General features: G+C 45.0%; 1 protein-coding gene across 5 annotated transcripts in view; it reads right to left on the bottom strand.

The window, feature by feature from the left end:
* SLC37A1 (solute carrier family 37 member 1) overlaps positions 1 to 15,632 on the bottom strand; it is a 66,291-nt gene that overhangs the window by 44,528 nt on the left and 6,131 nt on the right. For 4 of the 5 annotated variants that reach the window (XM_025217066.1, XM_014525326.2, XM_025191055.1 and 1 more), the window contains exon 1: positions 4,549 to 4,602. The exons of the other annotated variant lie outside the window; for it this stretch is intronic. The gene's annotated coding sequence lies outside the window, so the exon portion shown is untranslated. Of the gene's footprint in view, positions 1 to 4,548; positions 4,603 to 15,632 lie in introns of those variants that run through there. 5 annotated transcript variants of the gene reach the window in all.

Here is a 15,632-nt window from a genome sequence, read left to right as displayed (position 1 = left end):
GGGGCTGGTGACATTTTGTAACCCTGGCCTGAAGCTCATGATCCAGCTCTCTGCTGCAGGCTGCAGATCTCCCCTTCCCTGCCAGAGTTCAAGCTGCCTGCACTCACACCACTGTAGATACCTGGCCCTCTGCAGAGAGGGTCAGTGCAGATACAGAGAGCAGCAGGGAGGACCGTGGAGGAGGACTCTGTAGAGGTGACCAGCCACTGTGCACCACCCAATCCTCTGTGCTCCCCCAGGTTTGATCAGACCTCTGCAGGCTGGATCCAACCTCTTAGTAGGAGGTTCTGGCTCAAGGAATTTAGTTTGGTGATACCTGCTGCAAATGACAAAAATGTCATTTAGCACATCAAAAGCAGTCCAACATCTAATGTACTGGAGGGTGTACCAAGATTTGGTCCAATACAGTTGACTCAAACCTTTTTCCAATGACGAAAGACGCACAACATTCTTTCTTACAGGTAGCATGTGGTGCACTAGCTGTGCTGCTGTTTGGCAGCAGGCTCAAGCCAGTTGATGAACAGTAATCCTAAGGGGAAGTGTATTGTAATGAAAGGTGTGGCTGTAGTTTGTGGAGGCATACCCAACAGTGCTTTAAACAACATAGCTCAGGTGCTAACAGTAACACCCAAATTAAGTGCAGGCTGCAAAACTCACCAGGGAACCTGCATAAAAATGTATGTGGCTAGCCCATGCTGAGCTCTGTGCAGCTATGGCTATACTGCTGCTGGTACCTGAGCTACCAAGCTTAAAGCTAGTTGGGACTGCAGCTTTGCTTTCAAGCATTGACTTAAAAGTGGACATGATGTATGATTAATCTATATCTCCCTTCAGATGAGCAAAAAATGTGAACTAAAGAAAAGTCTTGATTAAAAAAATAAAGCTTACTATTGCTAAGAAAAAGAGCTTGTCTTAGCATGTGATTCATAGGAAGCATCACATGGTGGCATGGCTTTGCAAGCCTTTTTCTTTAGTCTTTATTCTCCTGTTTTAGTACAAAGAACCCAAGAACTGTGCTTGCACTCTGCCAGCAGTAGACACTACTGAACACAATATCTGTTGTATCAAGACTGACCTCCTTTCTCAGACAAGAATTTTTGGGGAGCAATATCTTGAAGAAAAATGTCCTGCATTCGAAAGCTTGTCTATCTTTATTCCAACTATGCAACTGGTCAAATAAAAGATAAACCTTTGGCTCTCACATAATTCCTGGATCATCATGGCTACAACGCCACTCTAACACTACTCCTCTTTCAGGAGACTTTCGATTCTTTTTTAACCTCTGGGAAAGAGAAATCCAATTTGTCCTGGAAGAATTAAATCTCTCACCAAGAGTTTGCTGGTCTGTTCCTCAACATCCCCCTATGCTTTTGTTGTTGGATCCCTTGGCTCCCCCTGATGTCCCTTGTTCAGCCTGACATCTCTCCATGAACATTATTCCTCTTTTCCTTGCTTAGTCCAGAGAGCTAGCCTGACATCCTCCACAGCCATTCACACTCCACAGAGGGTTCCACTACTGGAGCAGCCACCTGGGGACATCTGCACACCTACAACACTTTTTCAAAGTAATCCCACTTAGACTGCTATGATGGCCACAACAGAAGTGAGCTGGAAAACCAGGTTTATGAGATGGCAGTGGGCCTACTACCTGACAAACCTGGAACAGACAGCTGGAATAACAGCTGCATGGAGAGACCTGCAGTGCACAGCATGTGTTGAGTTAATTTTTTTTCACAAACTGCTCACATAAAGCAGAAGTTTGGAGGACTTTATGCAGATGCTGTGAATTTCACCCTACATCCACAGTAAAAAAAAAAAATTCAGGCATTTCCCATCATCTCTCTCAACCCATAAGTTCACTGGATGCCTGTTATCTTGTTTAAACACAGACTCACCAAAAATATAATAAAAAGAGGAGGAAAAAAGGAGAAAGTCTGACTGTCATGACAAGAGTAACAACCACACAGCTCTAAAAACATTAACAGCACTATCTCATTTTGTCATAGAAGCAAGTTATCTTTTAGAAGGGATACTGGTATGATACAAAGTTAGGTACCAGGGTAATAGCTAACTTGCAGAAAAGATTATTGTATTGGAGCATGCACACATGCTAAACTCAGGAAAAATATTTAAATGCATCTTCTATCCTTTTGTTTTCAGTGGGTGCGTCTAGACACATATTAATGTGCTTTTGCTACTGCGCATTAAATTCAGTACCTCTGATATGAGGTACTAGATAGATGCACATTAGGCTGCCCTACTGCACAGTAGAAAAAGCACATCCTTTTTTAGTGATGCTTAATGCACAGTAGCTTTTTACTGTACATTAACATATTAGCACTTTTTTTGATGTGACGATTTAATGTGCAGTAAAATAGGCTACTGTGCATTTAAAGCGCATGTGTAGATGCACCCAGTAATACCAAGAAGATATTTTTAAAACTTAAAAGAAGCAACTGAAGCGTAGGAAAGTAAAATCCCAAGCCTGGTAGATAAATGATACCTTTCCCATCTCCTTGTTTCACTACAATGTCCAAAATGATATACTATAGTTAGCTTTGAATTGGCACTTCCATTCTTAGGATTCAATTATACCTTTAAGCACAGCAGTGAGCAAGAGACATATGAACTGTACCACCCCAGGAAGTACTGGATCTGAGAGGCACCACCCAAAGACACAATCCCCTTGTTTCCCCTGGCTTCAATACCAGCAGCCAGTTACAACAATCCTTAGCACTGGATCCACTTGCCTAGCGCATTGAGATTGCAGAGTGAAGGCTTTGCCCATTGCTCCACCTTTGTGCTCATCTTCTCTGAGACAGCTAGCAACCAGCAGCCACCTCTGCATGCTGGGATCCACAATCTTATTACATCACGTAGAGGTGTGAAGACAGGCTTTGCTCTCCTGTGCAAGTACTAAGTCCACACTCTAGCCCTACACCACTATTTTAATAGGCTTATAAAAAAAATTCTTAGGTGTCAGTACTCCTTGTGTTTCCTTTTAACCTAATAACACTTTAAAAAGGAAAACAAAATCCTGTTTCGAAATACACAGTGCAACACGGCCTGAAATAACTCTTAAACCCGAGGCAATATATGGGTGATGGTACTCAGTGTCAACACAAGTTGACTGAAAGACAGCTGTCTGTCCTCCCCACATGCCAAGGGGCTGAATCAAAGGACTGTCATTCAAACTCTGTCTGAACTGCCACTAAAGGCTGCAAGATCATGTTCACAACAGCAGGGTGGTACGGATACAGGTGGAACTTCCTGGTTCGCAGACCTGCGTTCTGGAAAGTGTGAGTGTTCGTGGCAACTCTAATTTAACTGTGGGTCTACCCCACCGACAGCGCAGAGCTGTAGCTGTTTTCCACCACCGCCTTAGTACTGCGGGTCAGAGGCAGCATGCCTTTCACAAGATCTGCACAACTATCGCTGCACAACTACCGCTGTCCCTTTTAAAGAGAAATGCAGGCTTCTTGCAAGACCCTCCCCACGCCTTCAGCCCCAGAGACGTGACAGTTTACGTCTCAAGACACTTCCTCTTTCCGACCTACAGATCTTTTGAGGTTTAGAAACACTGCCGCCACACAGGAAAGTTAACAAAAAATAAGGAAGGGAAAAAAGCAAAACAATGTAGTACTAAGCAGGCCACCGGCTTCAGGGGAGACCTCCAGTGCTTCCCTAGTACTCAGGGACTCTCCCTCTGCATGAAGAAGGGTGTTTGTACCCAAAAGTTTGCAAAAAATATATATATATTTCCAACTAATTACTTGGTCTAATAAAAGATTTGCCCAAAGATCCGTGTCTCCCTAGTACTCAGGCACTGAAAGCAGAGCACAGTCGGGCTGGCCTTTTGATGTGCTTGTCCAGAACAGGGACTGAAGCCCACCAAATAAAGCTAAGACCCCCCCCCCCCCCCTGGGGGGGGGGGCATTAAGGGCCCCCAAAAAAAACCACCCCCCCCCCCCCCCCCCCATGGGGAGGGGGGCATTAAGGGCACATCACTGATCGCTTGGGACAACAAAAAGACAAAGCGGGGGTGTGAGGGAAGGCCATAGGATCATAACCAGTGCAAAAAAACCTAAACCGGTTAATTGATTAACAAGTCCACCTACTAAGTGAAGGAGGAAGCCGATCAGAGACCCCCCCCCAGGTTACGCTTTTCAAATCTTATAGCGGGCTCTCATCTCGGGGGGGGGCTCAGCTCCCCTTTAATTCGCACCCTGGTGCCCAGCCAAACTCTGGCCGGAGCCAGGAACAGACCAGGGCCAGGAAAGGGCCAGGAAAGCAGCCCTGGGCAGCGTGGCTGGCAGGGACCTGCAGAAGTCTCCAGCCCAGCCCCTGCCCGAGCAGGATCAGCCCTCGGCAATACAGGCGATGCCCAGGCGAAGGGGGGCTCGGCTCAGCCTCCAGCCTGGGAGCACGGAGCCGCGGGGGGGAAGCACCTCCTGCTCCCCCTTCCCTGCCTGGCAGGGGAGCAACGGGAGGGGATCAGCGCCCAGGGGCCCCCTCCCAGGGCGCTGCAGCCCGCAGCCCCTGCCCTACCTGCTGCAGCCGGCTCCGTGCTTCCTGCTGCCGGGACACTTCCTGCCGGGCGCGCCCGTCCCGCCCGGCGTCGGCTGCTGCCTCCAGCCCCGCAACCAGTCCGGCGGGTGCCGGGGACGGCGGGAGCAAGGAGTCCGCCCCGCTCACCTGCCCCCGCCTGCCAGCCCGGCCCCGAGAGAGGGGCGCTGCCGCCAGGCGGAGGCAGCCCCAGCAGAGCGGCCTCTGGCCGGCGGAGGGGGCCAAGAGCTGGTCGTGCTCATCCACGAGGATGGAGCTGGGTCCTTGCTCTCACTTCTTTAGTCCTAGTTACTCATTCCCCGACCCTGGTTCCTTTGTCCAAACCCTTAAAGGTGGCTGGTGATGAGCTACTCAGGCTAGAGGCTTAAAATTGCATCAGAAACGTGTGTCACTCAAATCCGATCCTGTGTCAAGTACATCGAGAGCCCTGAATGCAGAGCTGGGACCCAGGGGCAAAATCTTTTTCGGGGCACTGAGGAACTGGGAATAAGGACCCAGCTTCAACCTCTTGCATGAAATGCAAGGCGGGACTTGCATTGCTGGAGAGACATATTCAGCCTCATCCTGCTGGGGCAAAATCCTTTTTGGGTCACTAAGGAGCTGGGAGTAAGAACCTAACTTCAGTCTCTTCCAGGCAGGGTATGTCGTGGGCAGCTCTAGGATTTTGGAACGGGGGGCACAGAGGTGAGGTGCATCACCCCATAGCACACAATGCATTTTTTCCTCCAGTTCAAAAGAAACTAGAAGTTTTACTGCTGTGCCAGGGGCCTAGGGCTGTATTATTCAGTTTGAGACTGACACAAAAGCAACTATGGCTTTATTGGAATGAGTTAAAAAATAGTTTGCACGGCTGTGGACTAGGAGCTACATTACCAGGAGCTCCTAAGAGACAGCAGAACTGCACGGGTGTAAGGCAGGGTAGACGGATCATGGGCAGATTTGAAAACGGGGTTATAGAGGGTGAGATGCATTGCCCATAGAACACAATGCATATTTCCCTCCAGATCAAAAGAAACTAGAAGCTTTACTACTACAGCAGGGCCCTAAGGCTGTATGATTCATTTTAAGCCTGAAGCAAAAACAAATATCACTTCATTGGAATATGCATTAATTTGCTACATCCTATTTTATGTACAAATCTATGTATAGATGCATGAGTCTATAACAGCGGTCCTCAATTAACTAGGCAAAAAGTAATGAAAAGCTGTTGGTTCATTAGTTCTGTAGTCATTAGAATTAACATTAGTCATTCTGTAGTCATTAGTACAACTTTTTTCTCAGATTCATAAAGTAAAATCTAGCCATGAACATCCTGACAGTGTGTCCAGTGCTTTACTGAAAGTTATTTCTGCACCTGAGTTCAGGCTTTTACCAAGGGTTTAAAAACAGTCTGAAGGGTTGTGAAATGCAAATTAAATTACCAGGAGCTGCTAACATAATTGAGGAGAAAATAGAGCTCAATTAGTGGAACATCAAGCCCATTAGAAAAGAGACCTGTCTCATTAAAATCTACCTGATTCCTTCTAAGCTCTTCATTCCACAGGTGTTAATGACCCTTTCTCTTTTTTAATGGTCTTGATGTCCATTAAAGAAGCTTGCCTTTGTTCTATAGTTCTGTTCTCTATTAGCTGCTTCTGGTAACATAGTTCCTAGTTTACAGCCCTGCAGACTGTTTTTTTCCTCATTCCAAAAAAGTTGTATTTTTTTGCATCAATTTAAAACTGAACACCACAGCCGTAGGCCCCTAGCATATTAGTAAAGCTTCTAGTTTCTTTTTCCCTTAATATTTAAGTTGTGACGCCCATTTTCAAAATCCTACATCCGCCCATGACTACAGATTCCTATTTGAAATCTCTGAGTTTATCTTGTGAAACTTGTTTACAGTACAAACGTTACGTGAAAGAATCCCTTGAAAGAATCTCATCACAGCTGAAAATCACTACTCTATAAGGTGCAAATATACCCTCTTCTACATGATTTTAATTTAATACACTAACTATGCCTTTCCATTAATGTAAGTCCTGAAAAGTAAGGTCCAGATTCACCTGGGTGGGACCTCTTACACACAGGGACTTTAAATCCTATTTTTTCCCGAATCCCCTTTTTAATGTATTTGTTTGTAAGGGATTTGAGAAATACAAGATGCATTTGCTGTATACAGTATCCTTGTCAAATGCCAGTTGGGTGTCTGAGATTGCCATAGGGTCAGATCCTGCAGAAACACATCTTTGTTTTCACTAACTGTATGTACTGTGTGTAGTCCCCACTGACATCAGCAACTCCGCTCACCCAGTCCCCACATCAGTGATTTTAAAATCTTGAATTAGGCTACGCAAAAAATGGTGAGGTTTTTTTTTCAGGATTCTTAGTTACTTTCTGATTTGTTGAATCTTTGGGCTGCGCTTGGTTAGCATTTTTAAACTTTTCTCAACAACAATGATCGTCAGAAACATTCTTTAAAGATCTGAAAGTTGTGAAAATGATGCAACTAATTCATTCGAGCAGCCCTAGCTTAAAGAAAAATAACGGATTTTGATAATCTTGTGATATAATCCCAGGAACTAGCAACACTTCACATTGTGCAAAGTTAAGAAGACCACATATAGTTTCCCAGGAAACTGGATCCTGCTCTTACAGAAACGGACTTTTCATTATTTTTTCTTCTATCTTTTCTATGAACCTTTACCCCAGTAGTGCATTTTTTTATATCTGCTTCTTTTAATACTTTTAAATACTTCAGTAGTTACTGAGGAGTGACTTTAATTATCCTGTGCAGTACAGACAGCGTCTGTTTTGCATAATGTAATATCCCTGGCTTCAGCAATCTATATACAAAATGTCTCACAGCTGTCACTGAAAAAATAAGTTCTGCTTGCTGTTTCAGTTTCCCTTCTGCACTACATCCACCCCAGAGGTTCTCAACCCGTGGCACATGGTGCTTTTCTGGAACGGGGATGTCAAACTCACCTCGGATGCCAGGCCAGAAGCAGACCATGGGGGCTCTTCCTGGGCTGTATCTGCACAGCCCCCACAGACACCAGGTGCATCAGGGCCCAAAGCCCCTAAATTGTCCATCAGAGTAGCCTGCTTGTAGCCTGGCTGGCCAAAGAAGTTCTGTGGGCCAGTTTCAGCTTGAGGGCTGTATGTGTGGCACCCCACTTTTCAAGTATGCAAGAGGAAGGAATGGGAAAGCAGAAGGGAAAATCAACAAAAGAAAATTAAGAAAAAGATTTTTTTTTAAAGTAAAGAAAAATAAGAACAACGTTACAATCTTTCTTAGGTGACCAGAAAAGTTATGGCAGTTGCTGTGATATGTAATATAATTTAGCACTATGGGCCCTAGAGACCCTTGGCTGCCTCCACTATTTCCATCCATTCACATGTGTTATGTATCTTCATCTTCCAGTCATCCCCATTTAATTTCTGTAGGTTTGACACTACATCATGTAGCCACCTTCCTCATGGTTGTTCAGGTAGCCTTTCTACCCTCTGGCACTCTGAGCACTTTCTTTTGTGTTGGATTAATTCCATTCTTTCCATGTGGCCCAGCTACTGAACTGTGCTCTGATTTCCTGTGTCAGGGTTGGGTCCTTATACAATTGATATGACTCATTATTGATTCTTATGTTCCATTCTTGTGTTATGATATCATACTGTACACCAAAGATTTTCCAGAAACTCTTTCTTTCAAAATGGACTTAGGTTTGATTATGGTTTTATACAACTGAAGCTAAATTTTGCTTTAGATGAGATTTGATGACAGGAGCTTTTGCGGTGATATACAAAAGTATTTTTTCTAAATGATATGTACCAGAGAAACATAGAGGGAGGTCCCAGATAAACTTAAAAAGGGGTATGTAACTTAAAAAGGTTTGAGAACAACTGGCTCTTGAAATGATTTTACTCTGAGACCTCAATGCTGCAATCACTCAGCTCTACTTCCAGGAGAGTTGTCTGTCAATGGAACAAGTCAGAGTAGTAAAACTGAACACAAGTACAGGCAGGTGCAACAGGAATGAGGTCTTACTGTTACATGAAGCTTGATATAGTTAAAAAAAATTGTTGAAATTGTACCTGCCTGGATGAATAAGATGCCTAAATGACAGTAATTAACTAATGAAGAAGTTTGTGTGCCAGAGAGGAAAAGGTTACAGCAACATGCAATACAATATCCTATAGGAACAACAGCAGCCTGGCCATGCTGAGATGCAAGACATTCATAGAGATGGGAGCCACTAGCTAGGCTGCTTCTTTAACTATATGTTAATTTATATTATTGCTGCAGTCTGAGCCACTTAACAGAGATAAAAATAGAAAGAGAGTGTTCCCCTGGGAAGTACACTTTACATGAATCACACAACTGCCCTTTTCTGCCATCTCCAGAAGGCATCGCAGGCAGGGTTTATTCTGACTGACACAAAAAATAAAGATTTGAGTTCTGTGTACCAGAAAGGCCAGACCCCCTGAGGGGCATCAGTCTGCATGCATGCAAAACTAGTCATTGCAAATTAGGTTTTCACCATTGTCTGTACAGCCTCTCATATTTTTAAAATCTGCTTTGACCTGGTCATATACCATATGTATTCTTCTAAAGTGCTTAGCTTTGCTTTAGTAACATTCTGTGCCATGCTACATATATCTCCTTTTAAAAAAATCCAAATTTTCTGCTGTTTAAAGTACAAAGTGTTTCTCTAAGTAAAACACCATTCAATAAAATAAACCTCTTCCAGTCCATTTGTCTCTCTAATGCCACCAAGGCTATCACAGCTAGCATAGCAGTGAGAACAGCTGTGCCAGCACTGGTTGCCAGTGGCTAAATTTACCAGATGGTTGCAAATACATAAGGACATACATGAGGAGAAACAGAAGTCTGTGCCCCTACTTGCACAGGAGACCACTGCCATGGACAGTAAAAGGGTCAGCTACCAACTAGTGATGGTAAGGAGCGATAGTGATACTGTCAGGAGGAAGTGATTTAGATAAATAACACATGTTTAAAAGCCCGTATGTAAGCCAGACCACAGTGCAAAAAAGCATTGGGTTTCAATGTTATTTCCTCCTACTACCACAACACATTTCTCATGCATAAAATAGTTGCACTGACAAGTCTCCCCTCACCAAGTCAGTGCCAGCATTCCCATCAGAGGAAATAAAGGCAGGTGCATACTTGTCTCCAAAAATAAACAGCAGTTATGCTCTGTATATTGAAATAACCTTGATGACACTGCTGCTGACATCACAGTCTGAATATTCAAGCCAATTTCCTGGATGTGAAAGGTTAGTCTGATTTGTTCTGAACACTTAACTCCTTGAGGCCCTGATTCAGGCACATGCTTGATTACTTTTGAAGTCAGTGAGAATTACCATACCTACCCAAATCTAAGATGATTCTGAATTTAAGATGATCCTCCAGTAATTGATTCTACACATGGCAATTTTGTAACTTTTAAATACTTTTCCACATATAGAATCTAATTATTGGAGGGCCATCTTAAATTCTTCCCTGCCTCCTTCCCATAGCTGCAATGGGAAAAGCATTGGCAGGGGGGCAGGTAGTGGGGGAGGTAGTAGGGGTGTAAGTAGTGAGAGAGCAGGCAAGGGGGCAGGCAGTAGCAGGGCAGGCAGTATTGGAGGAGGTGGTAGAGGGGGTCAATCAACCTCACCCCTGTCACTTGACCCTCTAGAAGTTGCCTCCTGCCCCCTCCCACCACTTGCTCCCTCTTCTGCCAACCCCCCTCTGCCTTCCCCTCCTGCCCCCCTTACTTGCCCTCTCCATGCTTGTATCCTCTGGCACCTGCCTTCCCTGGTGCCTGTCCACCCACCAGGCCTCCCCTGCTGCTTGCTCCCCCCATTTCTCTCCTGGCCTGCTTCCTCTCCTCTACTTCCCGTGCTATAGCCTCTCCCACCCTGCCCTTGCCACTTACCCTCCAGCTGTAGCAAGCTCCAGCCCCACTCCAGCTTGGGGCATGGAGCACATGATTGCTCCAGCCTCAGCCCAGCCCAGTAGTGGCAGCGGCAGCATTTCTGAACCCAGATACAGGTATTGCAGCATGCAGCCAGTCAAAACATGGCTTTTCTTCCCAGTATAGTATATTTAGGCTTGGCAGGATTTGATTTTTATCACTAGACATTGATAAACACCGATTTCACCTGACACTCAGTGGAAACTATTTCTATCAGTACTCATCAAAATTCACATAAGGGAGATGTAAAAAAAAAGAAAGAAAAAAAAATCCAGGATGAGGGTAAGGACATCTGGGGCAGTGGGTGCTATACACACACACAAGGGCTGTGCCAGGAAGGCTGTGCCTGGAGGTGGGTGGAGGGGTGAAGAGGCAGGGGTAGTAGTGTGGAGCTCAGTGTTGCAAGCTGCTCACATTGCCCAGGTCCTAGCTGGGGCAGGGGCCAAACTCCTGCAGAGCCTGGCCGGGCCTATGTGGGAGTTTGGCCCCTGCCTTGATTATTCAGGGGCTGAGCTGACCTGGGCTTGGCAGGAGTTTGGCCTGTAGGTATCGGGGCAGGGGACAAACTCCTGCAGAGGCCGGGCCAGGATCCACCGGATTTTGGCCCCTCCCCTGGCTGGGACCTGGGCAGAGCAAGGGGCCAGCAGCACCAGGCTCCCAGGCACTACCAGTCCTGCCCCACAACTCCCCCTCCCAGCAGACTTACCAGCATGGCCCCCAGCTCCTGCAGCAGCCACCATGTGCATGTGAATGCGTGTGGTCTGTGTGAGTATGTGTCCTAAATTGATAAAAATTGAAAAACACCCTGAATTTCACACAATTCTGAAAATTTCATTTAATAAAAATGGAAATAAATGCTTAAAAATAAACATAGGCAGGCAAGGTTCTTTGAACAGATGTGATATCTTTTATTAGACTGAGTAGTTGGGAAAAAGTTCTTAGCAAGCCTTCAGGCGCAGTCACCCTTCTTCAGGCATAGGGAGTCTTTGCTGATCTGAGACTCCAAGGAATAAGAGTAGCTAAGCTCTGCTAAACTAAACTTCTCTCTTTCCTTGGAGTCTCAGACCAGCAGAGACTCCCTATGCCTCAAGAAGGGTGATTGCACCTGAAAGCTTCCTAAGAACTTTTTCAAACTACTCAGTCTAATAAGAGATATCACATCTACTCAAAGAACCTTGCCTGCCTATGTCCTTAGACCAACATGGCTACAACCAAAAACAAACATTTATTTTAGCCGTTGAAATTAATTAAAAATAAAAAATTGAATTGAGCCAAGCCTAAGTATATTGAACAAACTTATTTTCATGATTGATTATTGCATATATCATACATAAGGATCCCTGTAAATTGTGCCAGAAGTGCCCTCACAGCAACTCCTTTCATGTTTTTCATTTCACCGCTTGTCCCTTCCCCTCCTCCCCCTCTGCCCCATTTGGCAGAGGGGCTCGTATGGCCAGGCCGTTTGCCGTGGATCACCAGGGAAGCGAAAACTGTGAACATTTATGCACGTACTCTGGGAGTAGCGGGGGGAAGTTTAATTAAAGTGCCCAAAGTGTCACGTATATCAACGTCCCCACACTGAAAAACAGCGGTGGGGTGCTTTAACTGAAGTTAATTGAATGAGCTTTAGTTAAAGCGTCCCTGCCACCATTTTTCAACGTGGGGATGTCGATATATGTGACGCTGGATTCTACCGGAGTGCGGTAATTATCACACTCCAGCATCAAGTCTGTAAGTACAGCGTGTCAGAGCAGCCTCGCTGCATGTGTATCGGCACCCTGTGGTTTTAAATATGCCCTAATATGTAGATCCCTAATCATATGATTAAGCAAACTTATAATTGTGGGAAGGATTAGACCAGTGATTCTCAATTGGGATGTTGTGAGATCCTCTAAAGGGCATTGCAGGGTCCCACACAATGTTAGCACTGTTAGGTGTGCAAACACTTACACAATTCACAAGATACACCCATAGATTTCAAACAGGAGTCCATAGTGTCAGAAGCATTCTGACCTGTTGTGGTGTTTCTGATTTCTTTGCAAGCTTGAGAACCACTGGGGTAGTTGATGAAATATACTAACATAGATGGCTGCAGAATTGCTTTCATACATGCTATTTAAGGAAAGGCCTGGCATATTTAAGGAAAGATAATGATAGCAATAGTGATTCCAAGAGTCATGTACAGCTCTTATGTCACATGTGGAAAATTAGGTCAGCTGCTTCTGTGACATTCTCCTGCCCTTCCTAAGACTCGTGAATGCTGTCCACAGAAGTTTTGGCCCAGTCTTGACAATAGATTGGTCTGTGTCCAGTGAATGATTCTTTAGAAAAGCTAGCACAGCACCAGGATTGTCTGTATATTCTCTCCTACTAAGGAAACTACTTTCATGGTGTTTGGGAATTACCCAGATGAGGAAGTCCTAGGCACAGTGTCTCCATTTGAACTGTTCTACTGGAAACCTGTGGCTCTCATAGGCAGCATGGAGGACCTTGTCTTCTGTAGATCTCAAATTTGGGGGGAGAGAAAGCTTAAGCCACCCCATAGTGGAGCAGACCTTAGTTCTGCATGCAATCATTTGGAGGGGAGTTATTCTTCCTTTTAATCCTCTCTGACAAAGGTGCTCAACCTCTGTCCCATGGGCCAGATCCGGCCCATGGTGCTATGTTATCCAGCCTATAGGGTTTCCTACAAGTCCAGGTATTTGACAGCAGGAGTGCAGTAGTGCCTCTCCCCCACTAAATTTTTGGATCTGTAAGGAGTCCTAGGCCCTAAGCACTGGATCTGGTGCCCCAGGGCCCAATCAGGGTGTGGGGGGCTAGAAGGAGGCAACACCAGGCCACCAGAACCCAATTGCAGTGCACAAGGTAGAAGGGGGTGGTGCTGAGCCCATGGGAACCCATTCCAGCATGCAGTGGTGGGAGGGGGCAGTGCCAGGTCCCAGAGCCTGGTTCTGGCATGCAGGGTTTGATCTGGCTTGCATACTGGCCCCACTCCACTTATCTGGCCTGTGGGGCCAAAGGTTGAGCCCCACTGCTCTCTGACATTTTCTGACCTAGGCACAGTTGAATCAGCCCCACTCATCACTACCATGATGAAAAAAAGGCCTTCTTAAGCCACATCATTCTTAAGCTGGAAAATTCACAACAGTAGGGCAAGATGCAACAATAAGTAACTTTGTCGGGACCACACATTCTAGAGTCTTCTTCAATCTTTTCTTAAATTGACTAGAAAATAAGCTAGCTCACACCTGACACCTAGTACAGTATATCTATTTCTCTCCTTCAAGAGCCTGCCTGTAGAAAGATGATCAAGGATGCAGTAACAACACAGAATTTACAAACAAGAATAACCCTTACAAACTGTCTGATTAGAAACATAGTATACAAGTCAACATATTGCCAGTCTTGTGTTCCATCCGTTCCCCTCCCACAGAAGTCTGGATGAGAAAAATGCACAAATTGACAGAAAGAAGAGAAGATAGGACCAGCAAATCATGCTTAGTCCTGTGATGCCTCTCACTGTCAGGCCTCAGCTTTGAACCTAGACCTTGGCCTGGCCAGCAGACCTGCTCATTTCAGCCTGTCCTCCTATGGTTTATTTCCCACACTTGTCAAGCCTGGCTTGAAGCCTCCATGCACCAGCTTCTTGGGACTGGACATACCCTGGGAGAGTAAAAGGAGAGATGGAAGTTTCTTTTCCAATCGCAGTATTTATAGAAGTAATAAAAATTGAGGAAGGTCTGGTGTGTGTCATCATAAGAACTTAATTAGGTAGTCCCTGAATGAACCCCTCAAAAAAGAATATTACATTTAATAATATCATCTTGAAGTCTAAATCTGTTCCTCACAGGAAGTCATAGAGGTTTTTTTCTAGACTTCGAAAAGCAATACTTTTTTTTGTCTCCTTTTTTTCAAACTGACTAGAGATCTGCGAGGAGGGAGTGAAGGAGAAGACTACTGGGATAATTATTGTGAAATAAACAGATGAAAAGAGACAACTAAGTTACTCATGGATTTTCTTTCTCCATGGATTGTGTTGAACAGTGGAGATTAGCTATGCAAGAAGGAAAAGGATCTGCAGCTTGCCATGCATGTGACAGCACAGAACATCAGCAATCTACTCATGAACGACGCATGCCCCTGGAGCCTGGGGGGGCATGGTGACTGCCCAGGCAGCGGAGGCAGTGTTGGTGGCAGGGGCATGGCGGTGGTGAGCGGGGAGCTCCCGCAGGTGGCCACAGCGGTGTCGGCGGCTGGGGGGTGCTGGGTGCCGACCACCCGCAGTCGCCACTGGCAATGTTGGCAGCAGGGGGAGGGCATGGCCAGTGGCGACTAGTGTTGGCAGCGTCTAATCTCAGGGGGTGCATGTGCACCCGCATGCACCCCCTATGCATTGCCAATGAATCTACTTATTTTTACAGAAGAAGCTAGCACTACAAATGCTGTGGACAAAGAAATGCAAATTAACAAGAAGAGTTAGCTTGATACAGCTCCAACTTGCAGTTTCTGAGCAGGATGATTAAATGCCATAGCATTATAGTGGACAAGACTCAGGGAGCAGCAGCCTACCATCCCAGTTATTTCACTTTTCTGTATCATGATGGACCCTCTCTATCAATAATCTTTTTATTTAAAAAAAAATCCTGCTTTACAGCTACCTTATTAACAACTGGGCTGAAATAAGTAATACTGGAAATTTCTTAGGGGTGTTTTTCTTTAAAAATTCCTGCAATTAAGCCTTGCAGAGGAGAGTGAAATAGGCTTAATTGTTGTTAACAGCATTTTCTTTTTTAAAATGCAATAGGGATAAAATGTTGTTGATGTAATTAGTACCAAGTCTCTTATTAGGAGTTGCCTAATAAGTAGCCTTACTGGTTTTAGAAGTTTTGGGGAATTCATTCTCATATGAATTTTTCTTGCTTGATGTAACAAATAATTGTTCTGATTCCCTCCCTCCTCGCCTCCCATAGAAGGGGAAAACACTTTTCTTTTCTATAAAGCATTTATGGACAATATTTACCCTATCTTTAAAACTGGAAAGTTAAAAAGGTTAGTATGAGATAGGAAGTATGAGGATAGTACACTTCCCAAAGGGCAATGAAG

The sequence above is a fragment of the Alligator sinensis genome, unplaced genomic scaffold, assembly GCF_000455745.1.
Source record: "Alligator sinensis unplaced genomic scaffold, ASM45574v1 scaffold643_1, whole genome shotgun sequence".
Lineage (NCBI taxonomy): Eukaryota > Metazoa > Chordata > Crocodylia > Alligatoridae > Alligator > Alligator sinensis.
Note: the sequence above shows the minus strand (reverse complement) of the source record. Positions and strands in the feature narration are given on the sequence as shown.